Consider the following 22,553-nt stretch of genomic DNA (forward strand, 5'->3'; position numbering starts at 1 on the left):
GCTGCACAGGGCACAGGGATGGGCAGCAGCTGCAAGACAGCCCTGACAGAGCCAACTTGGGCAGCACTTTGGCCATGGATGCTGGGCCTGGGCCTGAGGCCATGAGGGAAAAAGTGACCCTTGCAGGCCTGGGGCCTCATTGCCTCCTTGTCCCTGCTCAGCAGCCTGGCAGGGGCCGCCCCATGCTCCTGCCCTTGGCCTTGCCCATCCCCACATGCCAGTACCCATCCCGGGAAGAGCCCTGAGCAATGAGGGAGGGACAGGATCTGCCTGGCCAGGCCCTGGGGCTCAGGCCATGGCCCTTGGCATTCCTCAAACACATCCAGGCTTGCTCAGCAGCTGAGACACCTTTGCCTTGCTTGTCCCCAGCTGTCATCACTGCCACCAGTGTTCTGCTCTACCTGGAACCTGGGGACACTTTCACGTGAGTTGAGTCCCTGAGTGGGACACATTAAAAGTTTGGATTTTAATCTCACTTTGAGTTTTTGAGAAGTTCTTCGAGCACACTCTGAGGGACTGAGTCTGATGCAAAGAGCACCAAAGCCCCAGAGGGTCATTAAAGCCCTTGTGCTGTGTCTGTGCTGCTGAGCTGGGCCGGGCTCCTGGCCCAGAGGCAGCTCCTGGCAAGGGCAGCAGAGCTGCAGAGAGACAGCTCTGGCCAGGAGCAGCTCCTGTGCACAGCCCAGCAGGGCTGGGGCACTGCCAGGGCCCCTCAGGGACACCAGCAGGGCACAGACAGAGCTCCCAGGGGCTCAGCACTGGCAGGGGCTGTGGCATGTCCCAGAGGGGGCTGTGTCCCAGCAGCTCCTCTGTGCCTGTGTCATGGAGGCACAGAGCAGCTGTGATGTCAGCAAGGGGCTGTGTGACAGCACAGAGTGGGCTGTGTGAGGTCACAGATTGGGCTATGACATCACAGAGTTTGTTCTGTGAGGTCATTGAGCAGCTACAGCATCATAGAGGGGACTGTGTGACATCACAGAGCAGGCTTTGACATCATGGCATGGCTGTATGACATCATAGAGCAGGCTGTGAGGTCAAAGTGTGTGCTGTGACATCACAGAGTGTCATTATGACATCACAGAGAGGGTTTTGTGACATCACTGAGGGGATTGTGACATCACAGAGCTGGCTGTCACATCATATAATAGGTTGTGTGGCCATAGACCAGACTGCCATCATAGAGGGTGGCTCTGTGACATCAGAGAGAGGGTTATGATATCACTGGGTGGCTGTGTGACATCATAGAGCAGGTCGTGACATCACAGAAAAGACAGTGACATCACATGGTGACTTTGTGACATTATAGAGTCTTCTGTGACATCATAGAGAAGCTGTATGAAATCACAGAGTGACATCTCAGGAGGCTGTGTAACATCACAGGATGTTGTGTGACATCACAGGGGACTGTGTGACATCACAGGGGCTGTGTGATGTCACAGAGATGGTTGTGTGACATCACAGGTTGCTGTGTGACCTCACAGGGGTTGTGTGACATCACAGGGGCTGTGTGACAAAGCAAGGGCTGTGTGACATCACAGGGGCTGTGTGAGGTCACTGGGGAGGTCACTCTGCCCCGGCCCCCCTCACAGTTCCCCCCAGAGCAGTCCAACCCTGCTCGTGCACAGCGGGGTCCCCTGTCCCCCCGGGTCCCCCCGGCGCCGCAGCCTCCCCCAGAGGATGTTCCACGAGATCGACCCCAGAGCCTGACACGGGGACGGGGGGCCGGGGCCCTGGGGGTGGCACAGGGGGACAGGGACCCCCCGGCAGCGTCCCCGTGTCCCCCAGGGCCAGAGCCTGGGCCAGGGCTCCTTCACCCTGGTACCAACGAGGCCTTGAGAGTGCTGAAAAAATCCCCAGCAAGGGATCAGCAAAAACCAGATTTAATTTTAAGCAACAGCAGCACAAAGTTCCTTGGCAAGAGTCACTCTGCTCCTGACTGGACATTTCAGGCACACCAAGGAAACAAAGCAACAACAAAACCAAACAAAATCCAGGCAATCAAACCAGAAGTGAACCAAGAACTGTCCCTGTGCATGTGTGTGACAAAAGGACAGTGGGGGCAAGGATAAAAGGAATATGGCCCGAAAGCTTAACAGAGCTCAAACTTAACAGGACTTAACTTACACTTTAACCTTAACTGATTCCTTCAACTTGACAATTTAGCAAGAGAACAGCACTTAACTTTGACGCCAGCCAGGGGTTTATTTACAGACGCGAACAACACGGGGCTGCTATGCAAAGTGTCTCGAGCTGTTCATTTTCTCAGCATCAGTCTCATTACATGATTATGATAATGGGAAGATGCTAGCAGCTCACAATCCAGGCAGCAGGCCAGAAAACTTCATGTTACAACATACTTTATAAGCTTCTTGACCAATCACACAAAGCAAAAGCATATTGACAGTAGTTCTATCCCATCACCATAAGCACACATACCTTTGGTTAAAACAATGCTTGCTTATTTAGAATACAATACCTGTTTGTAAGAGACAACGCACAGAGCTCCATTATTAAGCTTTAACCTTGCTAATATCTTGCTAGATAAACTTTCTGCAACTTAGAGAGCTATTCAGACAAGCATTAATACATAGGCTATTGTTCTATTTGCCCTTGCCTTTTCTACAGTTTAAATAATTTTTCTGCTGACCTATCTTATGACTGTTGCTTTAGCACTGTTCACAATTCTGCTGTATCTGAGACCTGTCTTTTGCAGCTTTCCTAGAACCCTCTAATTTTATGGATTCCCACAATCAGTATTTAACCTAACTTACAACCTATCACTAAAGGATTTAATGGTAGAATAACATTAAATAATATTCAACTTAGCTTATCTCATATTAAACTTTACTTAGCAAAAAAAAGCTCTTAACACCATTTAACTTATTCCTTATGATGTAACCTTACTTCCAGGCCTGACTGACTCAGCTATCCAAGGCTCTCAAACCCCTCAGAGAGCAGCATTTCTGCCACATTTCCCCAGCACAGGCATGCCTGTGTGCACACAGACACAAAGAGTCACCGCCAAAATTCCCTATATCCAAAGACGGCTCCCAGACAAAATCTGCCATTCCTGACAAGTCTGGCTGGCCTTGGACTAGTGAGGCTCTCACCTGCCTTCCAAACACTGGGGCTCTGTGCTTTCCTTCCTATGGAAAGGAAATGTCCTTCTCATCCAGGCACCCATGGCCAGAATTTGGGATTTCACCTCCAACATTGCCTGTTGTGACAGACTGGAGGAGATTGTTGGCTGGAAACATTTTGTGTGTTGGGGAGAGGAAGGGGCAGGTCCAGCCTTGCCCTGCCCTGGAACCCCAGCCCTGCCCTGCCCTGGAACCCCAATCCTCCCAGAGCCTCTATCCCAGCCCAGCAGTGGCTGCCAGTCCCTGGCACAGCACAGGCAATGCTCCACAGCCACCTCTGCAGCCCCAGCCCAGCTCCTGAGGGACCAAATGAGCCCAAGCCCCACCTGGGGGAAGGGCCCAGGGAGACCAAGGGGTATTGAAGGCTGACCACAAGGCAAGCACACATCTTGCCCCTACCTCCTCTTGGAATTTCCTTCTGAACATTGCTGGAATCCAGGAGTTGGTAGCTGTGTATGCTTCTCTATATCACATTTTTCTCTCTTCCTGTGTCTTCTTCTATTTTTGTCCCCTTGCAAATTTTGAGTAACTTAAAATTGAACAAGCTATGAATTTTTGAGGTTGAATGGGCCAAGTCAATGCTTTGAGAAGTGTTTTGTGTTGATTGAATGTTGTATTAAACCATTTGCCAAAGTTTCTCTGATTTTCTAAAGTTGCCAGTAAAGACTGTTTTGTTGTTTTGACCTCTTGAGGATTTCTAGCCAGGATTTCTCCAGCACATCCAATTAAGAGGAAACAAACAACTGTAAATTCCTTTTAAATGTCTCATTAAGAGAGTTGTTTGGGGAATGGGAGTCAGGGCTTGTGTGTCCTGCTTGGCCCAGCCCAGGCAGGGCTTTCCCAGCCACATTCCACACTCCATTGCCCAGCTGGAGCCGCTGGTGCCTCTGAGTTGTGCTGCCCCAGCCCCAGGGACGCTCTCCTTGTCTGCCCATTCCCCCACGGTCTCTGGGCAGGGATGGCCTCAGTGGGGGCTGCTGATATCGTCAGCAACTTGGAGGCTGCTGCTGAATTTCACTGCTCCAGAGGCTTGTTCAGCCTTCAGCACTTCAGTGCAGGAATTCAGTGTCCCAGGGCTCATGAACATTGAGAACACCTGAACAAGCCAAGCCTCTGGGAATCATTTGATTTAATTTTCAAATCTTGTGTGGTTAATAAGAGGGATTTCAGAAGTGGATTCAGCTGAATATGTTCTATTTAAAAAGACAGTGAGAAAACATTTTTAGGTTCTGTTTAGGTTTTTGTTTTTCCACTGTTAATAGCCATCTCCAATTGACACTGAATCCAAGTGCCTCCTCATGCAGTTGGAATAGATATGAAATTCAAGACCCTTCATAGCTGACAATCAATCAGACTCTGTCCCTACCCCCACCCCACCATTTCCCCCATCCAAGCCCTGGCACTCAGAGCAGCCTTGTGCAAATCTGAGCTCCCTCCAGCCCAGGCTACACCTGCAGCTTTCAGCTCCTTGGCTCCCACTCCCACCTGCTTTCCTTGCAGAAGGAGCTGCCCGAGACACAGAGGGATGTTCATTTGTTTTCAGGCAGCAAAGCCAAGGGAAGGCACAGCTTTATCAAATGCAAAAATCATTCCTCTGCTGGATATTAAATCCACTTTGCACAGCAGACAGTCTCAGAGCAATGGAAAACACCTTCTGTGCCCAGCACAGATCCCAAGGTCCCCCCAAACCCTCCCTGCCCCAATTCTGCCCAGATTTGCTCTTTGCACACACGAGTCACAGGCTGAAGTCAGGAGCTCCCTCCATGCCCAGAGGGAGCAAAAGAGAGAAAGGGGATGAAGAGCTCTCCTGTGCAGAGCCAAGGTCCAAGTGCAGCCCCTGCAGTGGGAACCACAACTCATCAGGTTTGTGTCCTTTGGGCTCAGGGCCTGGTGACACTCAGAGGCACAGAAAGGTTTCTTGCCAGCAAACAGAACCTGATCATTTGAACAGTTTAATAACCATCACAGCTCTTCCCTCAGCTCTCTGGGATGTCCCAGGAGCTTCTGACATGTCCCCTATCCCCCAGGTATTTCTGTACAGGAACAGTTTTAGATAAGGACAAAAGAAAAAGCAATTCCGTGATAAATATAAACACAATTGAGGTGATGATTATTTATATATTTATTTGAACTTCAGAAATATTGGTCAACTTCTTGAACCTTAAAGCATAAAACCAGTCAATTAAGAGGTACTTGACTGACCAGAAAGGACCTAGAGGAGCAAATCTGGGAGCAGCAGGAAGTACAAAGATCCACCAGCTCTAAATGAAGAGATGTTCTTAGACATGGCCATTTAAACAGAAGAGCAGGAAACATCTGAAGGAAGAGTGAGATTAAACATTAGACTAAATATTGGTGACACAAGTAGAAGAGAAGATGAATATTTCTTCTCCTTCTACCATCAGTACGCTTCCAGGAAATCAGCATTCCTGATGGGAAAATTTTGCCATTTCTTAACAGTACTCAAATGACCCAGATAATAAAGATTTGCCTGTGTATTACGAAACTAACAGGTATTAAAACCTGTGCCCCTTTCCAGGCAGACATCAGCTGTGTGCCCATGAACAGGCAGTGCCACTTGTGCCCTGAGGTGCCCAGCTGGGTTTGGAGCTCTCCCAGAGCACCTGAGGGAGAGCAGAGCACCTTGCAAGCTGCAGGTCCCTGACAGCCCCGCAGGGCTCATGTCCCATCAACATCTGCTCTGCTCCAGTCTGAAACAGGGCCCAGCATGGTGCTGGGATCATCAGAGAGCTGAGGTGTGTGCTGGAATTCAATGGCCTCCCCATCCCGCAGCAGCCCTGCATTTCCCTGCTGCAGCCTTGGTCTCCAGCCCAGCCATGGAGGCTCTTTGGGCTCTGGAGTGTTGCTGCAGCCCCCAAGGGCAGCTGAGCTCTGCCTTTGGCACAGTCAGGCCTGGCCAGCGCAGGCCATGCTCAGCAATTGCTTGTGTGTGCCTGGCCTTGCTGTCAGCCCTGTGAGCGGCTGCGTGGCCCCTTTGTGGCCCTGTGCTGGCCCAGCCATGGTGGCCCAGCCCCTGTGCAGGCCCAGCCCAGGCCGATGGGCCAGCAGAGAGGCAGCCAGGGCTGGCCATGGCCGGGAACAGGCCCTGAGCCCCGCAGGGGGATGGAGCTGGGCCACAGCCAAACTCAGCCCAGGCCAAAGCTGGGCTCAGCAGCCAGGGCTGCCAACGCATGGGCACAGAGGCTGGTGCTGACAAATGTCCTGGGCCCCCTCCCTGCTCTGTCCATGCCACCAAGGGCACAGAGCAGCCTCCTCTCTGGGCCACTTGCCTGTTTGCAATGCCTTGCACAGGCGCTGGCCCTGCCCCACAAGGCCTGGCCTGAGTCCTGCCCCTGCACGCTCAGCCAGGCTGAGATGGACACTGATGGTTTCTGGGCCAGGCTCTCGGAGCCCAGCCCAGCTCCCTGCAAGCTCTGCCAGCTGCCCTGAGCTCTGGGCAGCACCAAGGGCCTCTCTGAGCCCAGCCCAGCCCAGCGGGCTCTGGCCCCACAGCTCTGCTCAGGCCAGGCTGCTCTGGGCACTGGCCCCACGGCCTCAGCCCCTGCCAAGGCCACAGCAGCAGCTGCAGCTGCCACAGGACTCAGCCCCAGCCATGGGGGAAGGTGCTGGGCCAAGGCCAAAGGAGGCTCCCTGGCTGCCCTGCTGCCCTCGGGCTGAGGTGCTGAGAGCTCTGCAGCCCCTGCTGCCATCCCATCTGCCCAGGGCAGCACAAGAGCCCCGGCCTTGGGGCCCTCAAGAGCTGCTCCTGCTCCAGGCCAAGGGCCCATGCCAAAGCTGGGGCAGCCACAAAGCTGTGCCCATTGCTGTTCATTGCTGTTTTGATGGGGATGGATCCTCAGCCACTTGGGGGTTGCTGATGAATTTTATTACTCCAGAGGCCTCTTCTTTCTTGAGCTCTTCACTCCAGGAATTCAGTGAGAAAAGCTCATAAATATTTGTTCGAAACACCTGAACAAGACAATCCCCTGGGAATAATTGAAGTTTTCAATTCTTCTGTGGCTAATTAGTCAGATTTCAGAAGTGTATTCAAAGTGAATATACTATATTGAAAACAATACAGAGAGAACTCTTTTGTCCTTTTCAGTTTTCTTTTCCTAATTATAGATTGATATCAGCCATGTCCAATTGACATGGACCCCCTGCACCTCCTAATGCAGTTTACAGATATGAAAATCAAGACCCTTCATGGTAGACAATCACACTTTGTCCCTACCCACACCCCACCATTTCCCTCATCCAGCCCCTGGCACTCAGAGCAGCTGAGGAATGGAGTCACATCCTGGGGTGTCCCCAGGGCTCAGGACTGGGGCCAAGTCAGTTCAGTCTCTTTATTGCTCATCTGGACGAGGCCATTGAGGATACTCTCAGTCAGTTCCCAGGTGAGCCCAAGCTGGGTGGGAGTGTGGCTGTGCTGGAGGGCAGGAAGCTCTGCAGAGGGATCTGGACAGGCCCAGGACAATGGGATGAGGTTCACCAAGGCCAAGGGCCAGGTCCTGCCCTGGGCTCACAACCACCCCAAATCCCAGCCATGCCCTGCCCCCGATCCACCCAGCCTGTCCTGTTTCCTTCATCCCTGCATTGTCAGGGACTCTCTGGGACAAGGGAGCTCTGCTCTGGGGATGGAGGGAGGTGCAAGTACCACCACTGGAGCAGGAACCACAACTCATCAGGTTTGTGTCCTTTGGGGGTCAGGAACTGCTGAGACTCAGAGGCACAGAAAGTTTCTCCACATGGCCTAGAGACCCCAGTTGAACAGGACACAATTTAATAACAATCACACTCCTCTCTGAGCTATGTGCAACATCCCAGAAGCATCTGATGAGTCCACCATCCACAAGTGATTTCCATACTAAAATTAATTTCAGACAAATGTGGTTCTGTGATAGATAGAAACACAATTAAGTTCTTGTATCAGGATGCTCATCCTGGAGTGGGGGCAAAACAGCTCCAACAATTCCTGATTTGCAAAGCTGTCAGTGGTGGATGGGGAAGGGAGGTCAGGCTGCTCTTGGTGCTGAGGAAATGCTGAAACCAGCCTGACTCATTTCATCTCCTCCTGTCCTGGCTGATCTCCCCTCTTTCCCCTTCCACCCATTGGCTTTTGTCTCCCACCAGGCCCCCGGTGAAGAGCCTGGCTCTGTGTTCTCCATCCCCTCCTCGCTGGCACTGCCAGGCTGGGATGAGGAGCCCCTCAGCCTTCCCTGCTCGGGGCTGGACAAGCCCAGCTCCCTCAGCCTCTGCTCACAGCCCAAGGGCTCCAGCCCCACCTTGGAGGCCCTTCCCAGACCCTGCTCCAGCTGCCAGACATCTTTCCTGCCCAGGGCAGGATAATCCCCTACAACAGGGGAGGCTCAGGCTGGACAATAGGAAGGAGTTCTTCACAGAAAGGGTGAGTGGGAACTGCAATGGGCTGGCCAGGGGGGAGGTGGCAGAGTCACTGTCCCTCTCCAGTGGCACTCAGTGGCATGGTCTGGGTGACAAGGCAGTATTGGGGCATTGGTTGGACTTGATGATCCCAAAGGTCTTTTCCAGCCTATTTGATTCTGTCATTCTCTGATGATTGGGACACTCTGGGGCCATTGTGACACTGCAGGGCCTCGTGGAACTAAGAGGACCATGGTGACACCGTGCAGCCCCACAGAACCAGGGCTCCATGGTGGTGCTCTGGGGCCAAATGGAACCAGGGAGTGCCCCGTGACACTCTGGGTCCTCTTGGAACCACAGAGGCCATTGTGACACTGCTGGGCCTCGTGTAACCAAGGGGTTTCACCATTTTGACACTGCAAAACCAAGGGGACCATTGGGAGACTGCAGGGCCCAGTGGAACCAAGGGGCCATTCTGACACTGCAGGGCCTCATGGCACCAAGGGGACATTGTGACACTGCAGGATCCTGTGTAACCAAGGGGCCACAGTGACACGATGGGGCCTCAAGGGATCTGGAATAATGCTGTGACACTGTGTGGCCTCGTGGAAACAAGGGGTCTGTTGTCACATTTTGAGGCCCCATGGAACCAAGTAGACCAGTGTGACAGTGCAGGGCCTGGTGTAACCAAGAGGCCATTTTGACACTGAGGGGCCCCATGGAACCAAGGACATCTTTGCAAATGTCACCAAGCTGGATGTGAGTATTGATCTGCTGGAGGGTCGGAGGGCTCTACACAGTGACTTGGACAGGCTGGATCCAGGGGATAAATCCAACAAGGTGAGGTTTAACAAATCCAAGTGCCAGGCCCTGATATTTGGCCCCAGTGCTACAGCCTGGGGACAGAGTGGCTGGAGAGCAGCCAGGCAGAAAGGGACCTGCAGGGACTGATGGACATGAGGCAGCAGTGTGCCCAGGTGGCCAAGAAGGCCAATGGCTCCTGGCCTGGATCAGGAATGGTGTGGCCAGCAGGAGCAGAGCTGCTGTGCCAGCACTGATCTGCCCCAGCTCTGCACACAGACATTGCTGCTGCAGCTACAGAGAAGGGAACGCAAGGGCATCTCTGGAAAAAACTTCGCTGGGAGATGCTTTAGTTCCTTTAAAGCCACACGGAGTGCAGCCCCTCACCCACACAATCTGTGGACACAGGGAAGATGGAGAGAAACAAAATGAGAAATGGCAAAACCAATGGCTTTTCTTTGTGGACAATATTAAAAAACTTAAACATGGGGAAAAAAAGAACAAACCCACAACCAAACCCAAAAGAATTATCAAAGGTGATTTATATTACATGGCCTGTCCCTGCTGCAGCCCCGGCACTGCCACCCCCAGGGCTGTGCCCGGCCCCGAGAGCACTCAGGCCCTGCAGCAACACCAGGGCCACCAGGGCAGCGGGGCAGGGCCACGGCAGCAGCACTGGCAACAACAAGTGCTGCTGCTGCTGCTGCTGCTGGGCACAGCTGCTGGGCCAGCACTGATCTGCCCCAGCTCTGCACACAGACATTGCTGCTGCAGCTCCAGAGAAGGCAACAAAAGGGCATCTCTGCAGAAAACTCTGCTGGGACATCCTTTAGTTCCTTTAAAGCCACCAAGAGCGCAGCCCCTCATTGACACAGTCTGTGGCCACAGGGAAGGAGGAGTGAAACAAAAAGAGAAATGGCACAAACAATGACATTTCTTTGCGGAAAATATGAAAAACCTGAAACAAAGAAATAGAACCTCTGAAACCAAGAAGAAGTATCAAAGTTTACTTTTATTACAATCTATTTACAGATATTCACTAGCAGTTTAATGTTTCTGAAACCATCCAGTCATCAGTCTTCTCACTGCAGCCTTGAGCTCCTGGTTCCTCAGGCTGTAGATGAGGGGGTTCAGGGCTGGAGGCACCACGGAGTACAGAACTGACAGGGTCAGATCCAGGGATGGGGAGAAGATGGAGGGGGGCTTCAGGTAGGCAAACATGACAGTGCTGACAAACAGGGAGACCACAGCCAGGTGAGGGAGGCAGGTGGAAAAGGCTTTGTGCCGTCCCTGCTCAGAGGGGATCCTCAGCACAGCCCTGAAGATCTGCACATAGGAGAAAACAATGAACACAAAGCAACCGAGTCCTAAAAAGGCACTGACAGCCATGAGCCCAAGTTCCCTGAGGTGGGATTCTGAGCAGGAGAGCTTGAGGATCTGTGGGATTTCACAGAAGAACTGGCCCAGGGCATTGCCATGGCACAGGGGCAGGGAAAATGTATTGGCTGTGTGCATGAGAGCATTGAGAAAGGCACTGGCCCAGGCAGCTGCTGCCATGTGGGCACAAGCTCTGCTGCCCAGGAGGGTCCCGTAGTGCAGGGGTTTGCAGATGGACACGTAGCGGTCGTAGCACATGATAGTGAGGAGAAAATATTCTGCTCCAATGAAGAAGATCAGGAAAAAAACCTGAGCAGCACATGCAGTGTAGGAGATGTTGCTGGTGTCCCAGAGGGAATTGTGCATGGCTTTGGGGACAGTGGTGCAGATGGAGCCCAGGTCGCTGAGGGCCAGGTTGAGCAGGAAGAAGAACATGGGCGTGTGCAGGTGGTGGCCGCAGGCTACGGCGCTGATGATGAGGCCGTTGCCCAGGAGGGCAGCCAGGGAGATGCCCAGCAAGAGGCAGAAGTGCAGGAGCTGCAGCTGCCGCGTGTCTGCCAACGGCAGCAGGAGGAAGTGCCTGATGGAGCTGCTGTTGGACATTTGCTGGGGCTGCACATGGGCACCTGTTCATGGAGAAAGGAGAGTGAAGAGTTAGAGGAGATACCTGTAAACAAAATCAAAGCCTTTTCCCATACACCTACCCTGGAACACACATAGATACACTTTTTTTTTGAAGAATTCTGGTGTTTACTTTAAAGCTTCCCCATACCTCTGCTGGTGTTCTTGAATATCAGAAACCCTCACCATTTCTACTGCCCTTAGGGAATAGAGAGCATGTTCTGAGAGGCAAAGTGATAAATGGAGATCTAGTGGACATCGTCTGTCATTCTGACCTGTTCAGAATTTCGCTGGGCTTTAACCTTTGCCAGTTGGAGGGTGATCACCTCTCCATGTTTCCCTTTAAAATTCCCCCAGGTATTGCTGAGAGCAGATGTTTCCACCACAGCCCAGCTCCACTTTTGTAGCCAAGGACTCACATTGCTCATTTCACCAACCCAGCAGCATTTTCAGTGTCACATCACCTCTGCCTTTCCCCATTAATCTCATAACTCAGAGATGCTCTAGGACAGGTTTGCATCCTGGATTGAAGCTCCCAGCTTGGACTGAAATCTCAGGGAGACTTCCAAGTGTCCTCCTGATGGCACTGGATGAAGGGAGATGCAGCTCCTTCCCTGGCTGCCCTGACAGCATTGCCCAGAGCCGGGCCCTGGGGACAGCGTCACCCTGAGCCAGCTGTGCCCCCTGCCAGAGCCCCCAGGGCCGGGCAGCTGCTCCCAGCCCTGTGCTCTGCAGAGGGAACTGGGCCCGGGGCTGCAGAGCTGCCCCACGGCTCTGCTGCAGCTCTGCCTGCACAGGAGGGGCTGCATGCCTTGGAGCCCCGGCCCTGAGGGCAGAGGCTTGGCTGGGCCACAGGAGGGAGGGGGCTTGTTCAGAGGGAGGGGCTGCACTGCAGGGGTTCCTGTGGGCATCTCTAAACTCTCCCTGCCACAGCATTGCTGGGGTTTGTTTTCTCTCATTGCCTGATCTTCTCTCTGCTTCCTCCAGATTTTCCTCCCGCAGGTGTTTCCCTGTGCCTGATCTCTCCCTGCCAGCACCCACAGACCCCAAATCTCTGTGCACTCTCCTTGGCCCTACAGAACCCTGCCTGTTTGCAGGGCACTGGCGGGGGGCAGGTTCTGTTTGCAGCCTGGAGAAAGGACAGCTCAGGCTGAGCCTGATGGCTCCAGCAAAGGTGATGCTGCTGCTGTCCATGGGCAGAAGGGCTTGAAGCACATTAGGGATCTCCTGTGAACCTATTGGTCACTAAAAGCAACAGTTCAGATGTCTTGGGAACTTTCAAAATTTCATAAATAATAATTCATAAGCAAAATTTACCAGGTCAGATATTACAGGCAACTGTCAAAATTTATAATCATCCTTTAATATTTATCACCACCTCCCAACCATTCTTCAATAGTAGGAAACTGAATACAAAGTCTTAAGAAATTTCTTATATTTTATCAAAATCCTAGACTTGGAAATATTCTATGACTGACCAGAACCCTTGAGCATGTCAGAGCATCATGAACCTTTCACCTCCCCTGCCCCAGAAATACTCAGAGTTGTACTCACAGAGTCTGCAGGCATTGGGATGTTGCAGCTTGAGGAGATGGCTCCAGGAGCTGCAGCTGCATTGTCCTGCAGCCAGAGGTTCCTGTGCCAAGGGCTGGCAGTGATTGTGCCCCAGGCACTTCTCAGCCCCTTCCCAGCCCTGACTGATTGAAGCTCTCTGTGCCTCTGGGCTGTGCCCGGGCTGGCTGCAGGCAGTGCCCCAGCCCTGCTGGGCTGGCACAAGAGCTGCTCATCAAGAGAAATGTGCTTTTGAAGCTCTTCTTGGTGAGCAGGAGCTGCCTCTGTGCCAGGAGCCCAGCCCAGCTCAGCAGCACAGACACAGCACAAGGACTTTAATCAGCCTCTGGGGCTTTGTGCTCAGGCCCTGGACATCAGTCCCTGAGAGGCAGCTGAAGAAACCTCTCCAGAACTCCAAGGCAGAATCCAACTCCAAAGTTTCTTGGACTTTTAATGGGTCCCTCGGAGGGACACGACTGAGCAAGTGTCCCCAGGCCCCAGGCAGAGCAGAGAACTGCAGGCAGTGCTGACAGGTGGGGACAAAGAGAAGCCAAGTCTTGGTGCCCTGGGGCACAGCCGGGTCTGTGCCACCAAGGGCTGGGAGGAGACACCTTGTGCTGAGGCCCTGGGGCCTCCTGGCACAGCCCCAGCCAGGCTGGGCACTGTCAGCCCCTTGTGCTGCCCTCAGCATCCCCCCCTAGCCCACATCCCAGTGGCCTCAAGGATCTGCTGCAAGGAGTCCCTGGGGAGCCTTGCTCAGCAATGGCCCTGGGGGCTCCTGAATGCTCCCTGCAGGGACTGCAGGATTTTCAAAGGACTTTGGGTTTGGCTTTTGCCTTGGAGTCTCTGAGAGGTTTGTGCAATCATGGCCTCCAATTATCTGCTGTAATTAGTCCCTGGAGAGGCTTTGTCAGTAACAACACTCAGTGGGGCTCATTAATACTTCAGGGTACTTCAGTTATTTGAAGGTACTTGGTGTTTCCCTTTTGATCCAGACTCTGTGAGAGGTTTGTGCAATCATGGCCCCAATTATCTGCTTTAATGAGTTCCCGGAGAGCTTTGCATTGGCACTCAGTGGTGCTCAGTAATGCTTTGAGCTTCTCAAAATTTTTAAGGTAGTTTGGAATTTCCTTTCCACATTGAGACTCTGAGAGGTTTTTGGTCAATTCTGGCCTCCAGTTCTCTCCTCCAAGGAGTCCAGGAGGAGCCTGGGTTGGGGATGAACCTCAGTGGGACCCATTCAAGCTCTGAGACACTTTTGGGTTTTCCTCTGACTTTGACTCCTGGAAAGCTTTGTGCAATCTCCTCTCAGGCCCTGAGGTTCAAGGGCTCAGCTCCAAATGCACCACAGGGCTCATCAGGATGCAGCAAGTCCTGACAAACCATGGCTCTGCCTTGATTTCCCTCTGCCCTAATGCAGTTTATCAGGAACGTATCTGGAGTGATTTTGGTTTGCTAATTTGAGATTTCTCAGCCAATGCATCTATTAATGCAGTGGGATCAGTGTTGGCTAATTACCATTGCCCTCACTGGAATATATTTACTCATTTCCTGCTGTGAGAAAGGATTAGGAGAAAGGGAAAGTAGGCTCAAAATTTTAAAGGGGTATATAGAAATGTTTATTACCAGTAAATAGAAGAAAGAGTAATAAGAATCTGAACACTTCTCCTCTCCCTACAATCTTTTCTTTCTTACTGACAATGCAAGGAGACAAAACCTGAAAGTTTCAGTCAGTTTACACCATCTAGAACATTCTTTCTTCAGTTCACTTAGGCAGAGGAGTCCCTCTTTCATGCTATGGAGACTTCTCCATAAGAAAAAAGTTCTCTTGTGGCTCTCAATTCCCACGAATAGCAGCTGCCCAGAAAATCTGCAAGTGTGAAGTCCCTTCCATTTTTCATAGCTTTTCCCACAGCTGTTTTCATGGGCCATGTCAACTTATGGGGTATGAGTTTAAAGATGAGCCGTTCAAGAGCAAAGATTCTCTTCATCTATTTCTGAAATCATCTTCATCTCTGAGAACAGAGATCTTCTTCTTCTCTCCCTGAGGGCACAGGATCTCACCACTCTTCTCTCTTTCTCTGTTTAAACTTCTCATGGGATCACAGCTACTTCAACATTTGCCTACTTTAGCATGGAGGTTTTTGCTGAACAAGTCATCTACCCATATTTTCAATTAGTTATAGGGAAAAAGAGAGTCTGATATATTAATTGCATCCTTCCCCATAGCTTTACAAGAGGATTTCAGCCCCAAGATCAAGGCATATCCTCGTGCCTTCTATCAGGGACTCAACTTCCCCTTCAGTGACCTCGGTGTCTTCATGTTGTTCCTCTCTGTGCCTGCACTTTGTCCTTTTCTCTCACTGGAGGGAGGATGGAAGCACTGAAAGAGTTCATATCTCACCCGGGGCCTGCAGATGGTTCCGTGCCCCCGGCCGGGCTCGGTGCTTGCGGCCGGAGCTGTTTTACGATGGAGGTTTCTGCAGCGGCTGCGCTGGGGCTGTGTCAGGATGGGCCGCGCTGGGGCAGGACCAGGATCTCAGCAGCCAGGCCAGAGCACAGCAGCAGCACGGCTGGGGGCCGATGGCTTCTCCTGCCCCTGCCCGGGGCTTGCGGCTGAAGCCCAAGGGTGGCAGAATCTTGGCCGAGCCGGCCCGGCCCGGGGCTGCTCCTGGGGCCCGGCGGATCCTGGCTGGGCCCGGGCTGGCGGCGGGGCAGGGCTCAGCAGGGCCCAGATGTTCCCAACTGCAGCCATGGCCCGGCCCGGCCTCGGCCCCGCGGCCTCCCCTGCCCTGCCCGGCAGCCGATGGGGCCTGGCGGGGTCCCTGGGAAGGGGCCCGGCCCCACGGCAGGAGCCGCCCGGCCTGGCCTGGCTGAGACGGGGCCGGGTCAGCCTTGTTACCTCTGTGCCAGCCAGAAGGGAAAGAGACCCTCCCAGGCTTTCCCATCTTTAACATGTGTCTTCACAGAGGCGAGTACAGTTTCCTTAGTGGTTTAACAGATTGTCAGATCTCAAAGCTAATTACTGATTGGTTTTTTGTCAGACATGGAGGAAACTGCTAGCACCTTCTCTTAGAACATCACTTCTGTGATGCAAAACCACCACAACTGCACAGAGCACAGAGCTCCTTTGTCCATATGTATCGGTCATGTGCCCGAGGCTTCAAAACCCCACCTTGGGAGATCTCTGGGCCCTCTCCAAGGTGTTTTCAAATGAAAACATTCAGCTCAGAGTCTAAGAAAATCACCAGAGGACAGGGCCCGCCTGACCTTTCTGTCCTGGCTTCTTTTGTCTGGGAGCAATCCTTGGATATATGGAATTTGGGAGGCCAAATTCTAATTTTGGCCATTGACCCTGGACATGAAAGACAGTTCTTTTCCATAGGAAGAAAGGAACAGAGCCCCAGTGTTTGCCAGGCAGAAGAGAGGTGACCACCAGAGGACAAGGCCAGGTAGAGCTGGCAGGATTTTTTCTGAGAGAAACCCTTGCATATAGGAAAATTTTTAGAGAGAATACCAATTTTGGAAATGAGCATCTAAAAAGAGGGAGGGTTCATTTCTATAGCAAGGAAAGCACGGAGCCCCAGTGTTCCAGGAGCTGATGAGAGGCGGCCCTTGACATTGCAACATCAGCCAGACCTGTCAGGGGCCCCTGGGAAGCCAAACCAGCCAGACCTATTCCATGTTCCCTCAGTTCCATGGGGCCCAAGAGTGTCCCAATGGTCCCTTGCTTCCATGAGGCCCTGAGGTGCCATAATGCCCCCTTGGTGACACCAGGCCCTGAAGGGTCCCAATGGTCTCCATGGTTCCATCAGGCCCCACAGAGCCATAATGGTCTCTGGGTTCCATGAAGCCCCGCTGTGTCACCATGGCCCCTTGGTTCCATGGGCTCCAGTGGTGCCACAATGATCCCCTTGGTTCCATGAGGTCCCCACAGTGTCCCAGTGATCTCCATGGGAAGGGAAGAACCCAGCCCCAGTGTTGCAGGAGCAGCCACCAGAGGCCAAGGCCAGCCAGACTTGATGGTACTGGCAGATTGTGCCTGGGAGCAACCCTTGGATATACAGAATTTTGGAGGTGGAATCCCAATTTCAGACATGGACACTGGAGGATAAGGATGCTTGTTTTCCATTGGAAAGAAACCACGGAACACTGATTCAACGGTGACATTTGGGGATATGTGGGGCCTATTGGGGACCCTTTTTGCACCTCGTGACCCAACAGGAGCATCTCTAATAAATGTTGCCTGAAGCTCTCACTGTGCCCATGACAGGAACCCCTGTGAGTGTCTGGGACATCCCAGCTCTTTGGCAGCCGGGGGATTCCTGGGATGTCACCGTGGAGCCCCCGTGAGTGCCTGTGACAGATGGGTGCCTTTGCAGCCCAAGGTGCCCTGGGATGTCACCATGGAATGGCTGTGACTGCCTCTGACCACAGGGCTCTTTACCATCCCCAGAAAGCCCTGGGAGGTCTCCATGGAGCCCCTGTCTCTGCCTGTGACATTCCAGCTCTGGAACAGCCTGGAGACTCTTGGAAAGTCCCCATGGAACCCCTGTGAGGGCCTGTGACAAATCTGATCCTTAGCAGGCAACCATCACCAGCCCCCTGTTGCTATGGTCAGTTTCCATGGCAACCATCACCAGGCCCCTGTTGCTATGCTCAGTCCCTTGGCAGCTACATGGAGACCCCATGCCAGGGGTGGTTGCCATGGACACCAGCTCAGGCCTGCAGCCAGAGCCTGTTGCCATGGCAACCATTGGCAGCCCCCATCCCCAGGCTGATGGGATCCCAGAAGCACAGAATTGGCTGAGCTGGGAGAGACCCATCAGGATCCTCCAGTCCAACTGCTGGCCCTGCACAGGACACCCCAACAATGCCAGCCTGGGCCTGGCAGCGCTGGCCAAACGCTGCTGCAGCTCAGAGAGCCCTGGAGCTGGGAGCCTTCCCCGGGGAGCCTGGCCAGGGCCCCAGCAGCCTCTGGACAAAAACCTTTTCCTGACATCCAACCTGAGCCTGTCCCGACTCAGCTGCAGCCGCTCCCTCCTCTCCTGTCCCTGGGCACCAGAGGGAAGAGGTTCCCACAGCCCCAGCCAGGGACCCGCTCCCAAGGCTGCTGCCATGGCCACCAGGGCTGCCACCAGCTGGGATGCTCGCTTTCCACGGGCTAGGCTTCAGGAATGGCATTCCCCAATTTCCTGCTCCCGCTAAAACCGCGCTGCCCTCGCTGCCCTCCCGCCTCCCATGGAAAGCACAAAAGGCAAAGATCCCGGACTGGGTTAAGAACAATTTAATGGGAACAGCAACGAGATAAAGAACAAACAGGAACAGAAACAATATTGATAACAGAAGGGATAAATAAAACTATTTACAGGGAAAACTACAACACAACTCACAGGGTCTGCCTGGCTACAATATTTCTTGCCTGGAAAGGACACCCTTCTCCTCAGGGAGAGAGAGAGAGTCCCTTTCCTGTCCCTGGCAATGATCTGAGGTGGGACTGAATGTAATGACAGGGCCATGGCCAGACCCTCATGTTTTTCAATGCCACATCAGGTCATTGGCAAAGGGCAGGAAAAGGCACAGGTGTCTTCCCAGCATGGATCACAGGGAACATGGATCACCAGGGCTCTTCCCAATGTGGCTTCTCCCATGGGGGATGAAGCTGGAGTGGTGCATGAAGCTGTTCCTGCAATTGAGGCACTTGCAGGGCTTCATTTACTGGTGGCTCCGTTGGTGTCTTGTCAAATGAGAGCTGCTGGTGAAGCTCTTTCCACACTGGGGACACTCGTAGGGTCTCTCCCCAGTGTGGATGCGCTGGTGCCTGATGAGGTGGGACTTGCGCTTGAAGCCCTTCCCGCAATCAGGGCAGTGGAAGGGCCTTTCTTCTGTGTGAATCTGCCAGTGCCTGGCGAGATCAGGGCTGGTCTGAAACCTCTTCTGGCACTCAGGACACTCGTAGGGCCTCTCCCCAGTGTGGATGCACTGGTGGGTTAAAAGGGTGGAGCTGCAGCTGAAGCCCTTCCCACACTCCCCACACTTGTAGGGCCATTCCCCGGTGTGGATAATCTGGTGGCTGATCAGGGTGCTGCTCTGCCTGAAACTCTTCCCACACTCCAAGCACTTGTGGGGCTTTTTGCCATCATGAAGCTGCTCATGGGCCACCAGCTCCGAGCTCTGGCTGAAGCTCTGTCCACCTTCCTGGCTCAGGGTGGGTCTTTCCTCCTCAGAGCACCCTGGGCTGGGTTTGGAGCCCCTTCTCCTGTGGGATCTCTGGGACTTGTCCTCCCTGTTGGAATTCTGCACTGTGGAGCCACTGGAATTGGCCTCTTCCATGAGGTTCTGCCACAGGGATTTGCCCTTCCCGGTCTCCATCCTCAGCTCCTTTTCTGGGGGAGGAAGGCCAAGGAGAGGATGGGATTTGCCTCCGTGCCAGAGGGAAGGGGAAGGAGATCCCCCCAGTGCATCCCCAGCAGGACGGGGTTGGCAGCAGGGTTGTCCTGCAGCCGGGGGCCGTGCTGGGCTGGGAGATGGAGCAGGAGAGAGGGGGAAAGGGGCATTGACTTCCTCCTCACCTGTCTGAGGCTCCTGGGGCACCTTCTTCTTCCTCACAGCCTCCTCCTCCATCTGGCCAAGTTTATGGGATGAAAAATCCTGTTTTGAGAAGAAAACAAGGGATAAGTACATTGAATTTTGTACTTGTTTGAAGGCAAACCTGGGGAGGGTCTAAACCGGGATTACAATTTAATAATAAAATGAAGATCGAGGCAATGATGCAGAAACACTGCCTTAAACTGACAGAGTCAGGATATAACCTGACACCCTGTTGTTGGTCAGGCTGGTGGCTGCAGTCCCATTAAATGGTGGCTGCAGTCCTGTTGGAGTGATGAACGTGATTCTGTCCAAGCAGTGATCCTGTAGAAGGGTCTGGTCTTCCTCTGAAGGTCCAGGGGTGGTTCTGGAGCTCTTGTCCTCTGGAAATCCAGTAGGCAAGCTGCTCCTGGTGTTGCAAGGCTCACCTTATATCCAGGTAGGAATGCTTGGATCCTCCCCCTGGGCGGAGCATCCCACAATGGGAGGATGGAATTTGATCAGTCCTGCAGTGACACTCAATGGCCCATTCCCAGAAGATATCTCCCCTGGAGGGCGTTATCAGGGCTGAGTCATGGAAGAGATCAAGAACACTGCCCCACCTGTTTATAGCAGTTGATGAAGATGGGCATTGAAAACATGCGTTTGGTTCCATCTTACATTGCAGCCTGAAACAGTGGGGGAATCCCTGCTCAGGGGGTGAACACCACCCCCCTTACCCAAACTGGCTCAGGTGTAAAACCCCCACCCTGGGAAGGCCACACACACAGGGGACAATGTCACACTTGCCCTGCCCCAGGGGAGGTCTCTGTCCCTGTCACTCCTTTGCTCTCCCCCCCTTTTCTCTTTCTTTCCAACTCTCTCTCTACCTCAGATTTACTGTTCAAAAAAATCCACCTTGGATTTTGTCTTGTTAGCACCTTAATTGAGGCAGAGGCATTACTCCAGAAATTTTCTTAACCAAATTGCAACATTATTTTGGCACAGTGAGTTCAGGGCACCGTTGTCTGACTCCAAGTGCCTTTGACAGCATCATGGTTCCCTTCTCTGAGGAGGTTGTGGTTCTCTCTGGAGGAACTCTTGGAAACTTGGAAACAGTCCCTCCTTCCTCCTGGGGAACTTATGGGAGAAATTATGAGGAAAATGGCTGTTGTGGGTGGCCAGGAAAAAGAAAATATTTTGTTGTCCTTCCTTGAAAAGTTTCTTAAAATCACAGGGGGAGAGGGAGCAAATGATATCAGAGTGACTGATAAAGTTCATTTACTCCAAGTGAGGAACCCAAGGCTGCTAAAAGTCCCACAAGAAGCCCAGCTCAAGTAGCTAAATTCCCAAATAACTCCAGCCAGGGGTGTCCGGGAGGATTTTTTTGGAGAGTGTTCGGAGCTGGCAGATCCCGGACTCGAGCCCCGGGTATCTCCGGGCTCCCTAAGAGGAGCTTTTTCGGGGGCAGAGGAGCCGCGATCGCCCCTCGGGAGGGTCCCGGGGGGTCCACGTGGGGATGGCCCGGTACCGACGGGGCGGGACATTGGTTTTGGGGATCCCCGTGAGAGCCGGGGCTGTGGAACGGGGGACCCCCGGGGCGGGGAGAGGGGAAGGGGCGATACCGGAGCTGGGGCACCCCCGGCAGCCCGGAGATGAGGCGGGGACGGGACCCCCTGACCCTGACAGGGGCGCGTCCTGGGGTGACTTCATGATGCTCGTGCCCCATCGGCCCCTTTAGCCCAGAAATGAGTTCTGCACCTTTAAGGCTGGTTCTGAGAGCCAAGGGGAGGAGGAAGAAGCTGCAGTTTGTTTTCAGGCACTGCACTCACTGCTCCACATTCCGGCTCCTGGATGGACAGAGGGCGGGACAGAGCTCTCCTTTGCTTTTAGTTAGATTTTAGCTCGCTGAGGCAGAGCAGTTCCCCCAACTGTGGTTTTTTCTTTTTCTTTGGTGCTGTTTAAACCTGCTCTAAACTGAACACCCAGAACACCACCAGCAGCTCCCACCTGTGGCCCACCTGGCGGGGCCTGGGTCTCAGCATTTCCAATGCAGGAGGGACTGATAAGAGACTGATAAGAGACGGAGTGAGCCGAGCTACAGCCCAAGGAGGGACTTGTGGAGTTTGTCATCTATTTTAGAGCAGCAGGAGGTTTTATTGCTTAATATTGTTCAATTTTTGTGCTGGTGAATGCTTTGCCTGGTAAAAAAAGTTTTTTTCCACTTTTCTCCAAGGAAATATTTTCCCAAACTGGCTGAGGGTTGGGCTGCTGAATCTGCATTCTAGAGGAAACTCCTTTTGGAGGTTTTCAACCAAATTTGCCCTAACACAGGACAGGGTGGTGGAAAGAAGGGGGAAGCCCAAGTGGCTGGGCTGAGGGGAGGCTGGAGAGAGGGGGACCCTGGGACTCCAAAACCACCCAGAATCTCTAAGCAGGACCCTGGAGAGGGGGGATCCCCAGGACCCATGGGATCCCCAACAGCCCTGAGACGGGGGACCACCAGAACCCGAGAGGGATGAGACTGGAAATGGGAAACTCCTGGTGGATTTTTTTATTCACTCTTGTTTTTTGGACATCAGGTGACTTCTAGAGATGGACTTGGGCAAGAGGAATCCCCAACCCAAGGCATTCACACCTTGTTTCTCCCCAAATCAGGATTTTCCCCAAGCCTTCCCACAGTGACATCCCCTCCTGTCCTGCTCTGGGTGAGCTCAGTCCCAAACCTGACCCTGATCCTGGTCTCAATCTCACTCCATGTTTAGACACACTCACAGTTCTGTATTTAATCTCATCCCAGTACCAAACTCGTCTAGCCCCAGACCCAATCCCAACCCCAGCCCTAAAGCCAATCCCATGTCTAGCCTTAACCCCAATCCCAGCTCTAATCCAAATCTCAGCCCCAACTCCAAGCCCAGCCCCAATTCCAGCCCCTTCCTAAATCCTCAGCCCCAAACCAAATCCCAGGTTCAGCCCTTCTGGGGCTTTGGGGGTGTCTCTGTCCCTGTGACCCCGATGATGTTTGGGTGGGGTCCCAGCAGGGCTGAGAGGGACAGAGACCCCCCCGGCCTCCCCAGGGGTGAGAAGGTGGCAGAGCCCCCCCAGCCCTAA

At 53.2% G+C, this 22,553-nt stretch overlaps 1 pseudogene; it reads right to left on the bottom strand.

Moving 5' to 3' along the window:
* The window catches only part of LOC143692433 (uncharacterized), a 100,195-nt pseudogene extending 79,696 nt beyond the window's left edge, over positions 1-20,499 (bottom strand).
* Between the last annotated feature and the right edge of the window lie 2,054 nt (positions 20,500-22,553).

The sequence above is a fragment of the Agelaius phoeniceus genome (assembly GCF_051311805.1).
Source record: "Agelaius phoeniceus isolate bAgePho1 chromosome W unlocalized genomic scaffold, bAgePho1.hap1 SUPER_W_unloc_1, whole genome shotgun sequence".
Taxonomy (NCBI): Eukaryota; Metazoa; Chordata; class Aves; order Passeriformes; family Icteridae; genus Agelaius; species Agelaius phoeniceus.